Source organism: Macaca thibetana, chromosome X, assembly GCF_024542745.1.
Source record: "Macaca thibetana thibetana isolate TM-01 chromosome X, ASM2454274v1, whole genome shotgun sequence".
NCBI lineage: Eukaryota > Metazoa > Chordata > Mammalia > Primates > Cercopithecidae > Macaca > Macaca thibetana.
The window spans coordinates 16,454,442-16,460,180 of record NC_065598.1 but is presented as its reverse complement, the minus strand read 5'-3'; the positions used below and the strand labels follow the sequence as shown (position 1 = coordinate 16,460,180).

General features: G+C 44.3%; 1 pseudogene; it reads left to right on the top strand.

The window, feature by feature from the left end:
• The first annotated feature begins 907 nt into the window (after positions 1 to 907).
• LOC126947092 (uncharacterized) lies at positions 908 to 980 on the top strand (annotated as a pseudogene).
• Positions 981 to 5,739: the final 4,759 nt, after the last annotated feature.

Below are 5,739 nucleotides of genomic sequence, written 5' to 3'. Positions count from 1 at the left end.
TTCAAAGGCATATTTTCTGACTGATATACCCATATGCCATCACTGAGGGCCAGAGAACATGTTACAGATTTGAAATTTGTGCCCTTAGGTCTTTCAGCATAGTACAATAATGAAGTAATTTACATTCAGCCACAGTTATATTGCAAATTTCCAATTTACTAGGGAATTCTATTTTCAAAAACCATTACTGATCCTCTTAAAAGTGAAGCATGGTTTTGTTGTGGTTATTTTCCTGCCTCCTCTTAATGCTAAGCTAACCCCCTTTCACTTTGTTTGTGATGCTAGGGCTGGCACTGCAAACTGCTTTTCCCAAACTCCCTTGCTGGTTGCCTTCCTGTTAGGTTCTGTCAATGGAAGGTTCTGATGGGAGATTGGAAGGGGTGAGAAGGGTCTTCTTGCTGCCAACTCCTATCAACAGATGCCCAACACACATGGCTCCAGCCTCCACTTTCTTTCAGTCTTCCCAGCATCACCATACCACATAGCTGTCAGCACCAACCAGCCACACCTTCCTTGGTGATCTGAGTCTCAGCCGAGTAGTACACTTTTCAGTTGTCAGAGCAATGACTGTGGGGAGTGCCAGCCAGCAGGTGAAGTAGCTGATATGTACCCAATTCTCGGTATTGAATCAGCTCTATGTGAAATACTTAGCATAGCTTTTGCCTTACAGAGTGTTGTAGCTTTCTTATACAATTGCAAGAACAATTTTGCGAATTTTTTAGTATCATGTCTGTGTCCTCTCCAGCTACAAAGGTCATGTTCCTTATTCGGGATAATCTGTGGTTAAATTCAGAACTTGGAGAGAGAAGGGGGTAGGTTTGTGCAAATATCAGATTTATTTGATGGTAGGCAACAAATGGACACAGGCTAACTTAAGCAAAAAGGAAATCCATAAAAGCTACATAGGAGCTTTGCGCAGTGGCAGTATCATAGCCAATGAGGTTTACCTGAGGCGCGATTATTGCTAATTGAAAAGCTACGTAGGAGCTCACAGAATCAAAGGAGCCAACTTGGAAAGGGTAGGAACCAGAGCCATTCCAGAGATCCAGGAAGCAGGAATCAATGGACTTGCACCTCCAGGTGTTTCACCAGCATGAATCTATAGAATTCACATTCCAAGAAGGGTGTTGCCACTGGGGTCGGGCGCCCTACCTTTTAGCTGGTGGAGAGTTGGACATCCTGATGGACAGTCCTCCCAAACTGTAATGGATTAAGGAAGAGTAGTTCACTCAAAAGAACTCCAGCATGCTGTTTCCTGGAGAAGGAAAAATGGATGGTGGCCAGAAATTACAACAAACGTACACTACAATGAATTTCAGAAGAGGTCTTCAGCGGTAAATAAGAATGCATTGTATATGAAAACTTTGAATAAAAGAACATTGTGCTTGGAGTGAAACACTCAGGGCTATATGTCTACAAGAAGATTCTACAGTTAGGAGAAATAAGTTTTAGTGATCTATTCTACAGAATGGTGACTATAATAAATAGTAATGTGTTATATATTTCAAAATTGCTGAAAGATATATTTTAAATGCTTTCACCACAAAAAAAATGTTAACTATGAGAGGTGATGAATTTGTTAATTAGCTTGATTTAATCATCTCACAATGTAAACATATATCAAAACATCACATTGTACCCCATACATTTATATGATTGTGATGTCCATTAAAAATAAAATTTTAAAAAGGTTTACATGCGAAGCTTTCTTATTGATGCTTATGGATTGGGACAAGCCTAAGAGGAGTTTCTTGTTCATTATTTTTCATTTGACAAATATTTATTTACCACGCCCCAGTGATTCTAAGCCTAAGCCTCAGTGATTCTGGTCTAGGTCATTTCCTTTATTCACTGTCCCCAATGCAGAGCTCAAGTGGCTGAGCCTCAACAGCTAGCAACAGGGTAGGTTGGTCTTTTAGAAGTCCAGAGGGACACCCCACAAAGGTTACATATTAACACATTTGTAAGTATAAAACAGTCACTTCACTTTACCTAATAAAATAGCACAATAGTCAATGCAAACAAAGTACAAGTTCAAAGAACAGTGTGTTTTCTATTATAATAATTTTCCTTCAACTCCCTCTCACACAACTGCATTAAACAATATTTTAAATTACTTAGAATTTTACCGCATTAAGACAACTCTTCATTTGTATTACTCCGACATTTTTTTTCTAAAATGCATGCGTTTTTTCTATTGATATGAGCATTATGCGTCCAGTGGAAAAAATGTTAAAATAGGGCAATATATGAAGAATAAAATAACAATATACTAGTATCAAGAGACAATGGCTATTAATATCTTAGTGTATTTTCTTCTGCTCCTAATAATGACTGGATGAAAACAATTTGGCCAGAAACAAAATTGGTATTCGTTATGCTCCTCTTTTGCTTGTATAATTTTCAGATATTTCTGTAACAAGCTTTGTTTTTGTAATAAGAAAACAAACAATAAAGGAGAGTATAAAAGAGCAGGATCTCTGTATGTCTTGTTCATCCAGCTAGCTGCAGTTTCCAGAACACTGTTTGGCTCACAGTAGGTACTTCAAACAATTTTTTTGAATGGCTAAAACTTTTTTGCCCCCAACCTAGTGAACCATAGTTGCCAATGAACATGGAATCACTCTGCAGGTATGTCTGGGTATTATGTCTCTGATTCCTTCTAGTAAATAGTTTATTCTATCCATAGGATCACTTTTGCTGTCTTAATATAAGACTGATTAAATTCAAATTCCAACTCCAGCACTCACTAGCTATGGCACCTTGGCAAGAAACCTCACCACTCTGGCTCAGCTTCCTCATCTGGTAAGCACAGGTCCAGGTGCTGAGGGTGCAACAAAACAAGAATCCTACCCTCTAATTTACATTCTAGTGTGCAAGAAAAAGCCTGTGGACAAACATCTGTCAGATGGCGATAAGCGATAAGCACTGTGAAAAAACAGAAAATAGAGTAAAGGGAATAGAAGGTGATTACCTGTGGGGGTGGATGGGGGCATGTTGCTATTTTATAAAGGGTAGTCGGGAACAGCTAAAGGTTTAAACACTAGGCCCAGCATGGTGGCTCATGCCTGTAATCTCAGCACTTTGAGAGGCCAAGGTGGGCAGATCCTTGAGCTCAGGAGTTCAAGACCAGCCTGGGCAACACGGTGAAACCCTGTCTCTACTAAAAACAAAACAAAACAAAATCTGGGAATGGTGGCCTGTGCCTGTGGTCCCAGCTACTCGGGAGGCTGAGGTGTGAGGTTCGCCTGAGCCCAGGAGGTTGAGGCTGCAGTGAGCTGTGATCGTGCCACTGCACTCCAGCCTGGGTGACAGAATGAGAGCCTCTTTCAAAAGAACAAAAAAAGAAAAAAGAAAAAAGAAAAAAAAGAAAAAATAAATAAAAGAAAAAGGAAAGAGAAATTTAAAAAATCATAGTATAGTGTTTTTCAAACTTCAAGTTGTGACTAAGCTCAATCATGAAGTCCATTTAGAATTTGCAGTTTTGGAAAAATGAAATAAAATTCATCCCTTTCTTGTGTGTGTGCACCTGTTTGTGCCTTACTCTATTAGCTGAGCACAGAAGAGACAAAAAGAACAACCCCAGAAAAGTGCCAGAAAAGATTAGGACCAGAGCTAAGAGGTTGGGGAGAAAGGCAAACCCAACAGATAAGCAATACAAGAGAGAAAACATCACTTTTTTTTAATTCAAAAAAAAGTAGTTGATGGAAAAAAGGCCAAAAAAAATTAAATAGAATTGACAGATTCAATTTAACAACAACAAAAATGCAAAACCAATGAAATATGCTGTACATGATACCTTCGGATTAAATGCATGATAGCGTGTGAATATTCTCAGAAACTCCCAAAATATTTGTTCCGTATTTCCTTCTCTGACCCTCACTGAGGTCAACAGTATCAAGATTTTAAAGCCACGTCGTCTGGGAAGATTTCTTTTCTTTCAGTCCTTCAAACATTTCTTTTAATAGGTTTTGGAAATCATGCCTACTTATCAGAAATCAGTACACTGTATTAAAGGGATACAAATCATCTCCCAAGCCGCCTCTTGTTTTGCACACGAGGTTCTCTTTGAAGCAGAGCCATAAGGTACAATTATTCTAGAACAAGGTGGGCAAACTACAGTCCTCCGACTAAATCTAACCCACCACGTTTTTGTATGGCCCTCGAGCTGAGAATGGTTTTTCCGTTTTCAAGCGGTTGAAAAAAAGATTTTGTGACCCTGAAAACGATTTCAGTGTCTGTAGTTTTATTGGAACACGGCCAAATGTATCCACATTTTCCACGGCTGCTTTGCGCTACAACGCGACAGAGTCGAGCAGTTGCCCCCGAAGCCTAAAATATTTACTATCTCGGTCCTTTTAGAAAAAGTCTTGCCAACCAGCGTCCTAGAATATGAGGGCTGTATTGCTTAAACACCCTTCCAACTCTTTTCCCTCTCCAGCCACCCCCTCAGCCTTAGGCACTAACAAGATTCTTTGACCCGGCATAGGGGGAGGGCGTTATAATAATGAACTGTATTGTATCGGAAACAAGACAGTAAATATCTACAGAAGGGAATGTGTGACTGGTTCTGCCACTGACTAACGTCTGGGTTTGCGTCCCGGTCAGAAAAGTGGGCATGACAGCGGCATCTGCAAGATAGCATCTGAGCATGAAGGCACTTGGAAAGGTATCAAGGCAGCAAATGTTCCGGGGGTGCTTTTGCAAGAGGAGCCTCTCTCGGAGCTGGACGTACACTTCGGTTCCCTTTGCACGCTGGCACCTTGGTCGCCTCCCCCAACTCCGTCCCCTCTGCTCCTGGCCCTCATTTTCTTTTATTCCCCTTTTGGCCTTGCAGCCAGTTTTCTCCTCCCCCGATACACTCCCCAGGGGCTACGAAGTTCCCGAGCAGAGCATGGCTCAGGTAAGCAGGCCCAGGGCAGTTCAGCCCTGCTCTCTCCAGCTCCGCCAGCTTGGGGTGGGGTCGCCCTGGGACCCCTGCAGGTGACAAAAATGACTCAGCAGGGGCCCGGGCTAGGATGCGAAAGGAATGCCAGTGCTGGAACAAAATCCCCTGAAGCACGAAGAGGCCTCAAACCATCATCTTAAGGACCCAAACATCGAACAAATTAAAATGTAACAATGTAAATCGGTCTCGGCCCGCCGGCGGCCTGTGCTGCTACAGGGTGCACATTTAGCCTAACAAGGCGGCCCGGCGGCTTTTGCAGGCAAAAAACGCCCGCGGCCTCTCCAGAAGCTCTCTTCCCTCTGAGACCAGCCCCACCTCGGCCCGACCGGGCCCCAGGAAAGGCCAGTCGGCTGGAGGAGAACATTTCAGGGGTGCAGAGAATTGCATGTCCGTGATTATCAGGGAGACTTTGAAGGCACAGTAATCTCTCGAGAACAGGAACCATTTTCCCCTCTTGCTCTGAGATTTTGCTTGGCTAAGCGGCAGCAGCCTCCCTGCCCCCCTCTCACCCCCACCACCGCTGCCGCTACAAGCAACCACGCCCCGCGGGCCCCAAGGCTAGCCGCCCCGGGGCTCGCGGCCCCCGCTCAGCCGGCCAGCCGCGCCTCCATCCACCCCACCCTCGCGCGCCCCCATCCGCCCCGCCCCCTCGGGCCCTCATCCGCCCCGCCCCCGCGGCCCCCATCCGCCCCCGCGGCCGGCCCTGGGAGCACCGGGCGAGCCCTCGCGCCTGCGCATCGCCAACTTCCTGCCGCGGCACGCTCCGCCCACCCCCAGAAGCCCGCCTCCGA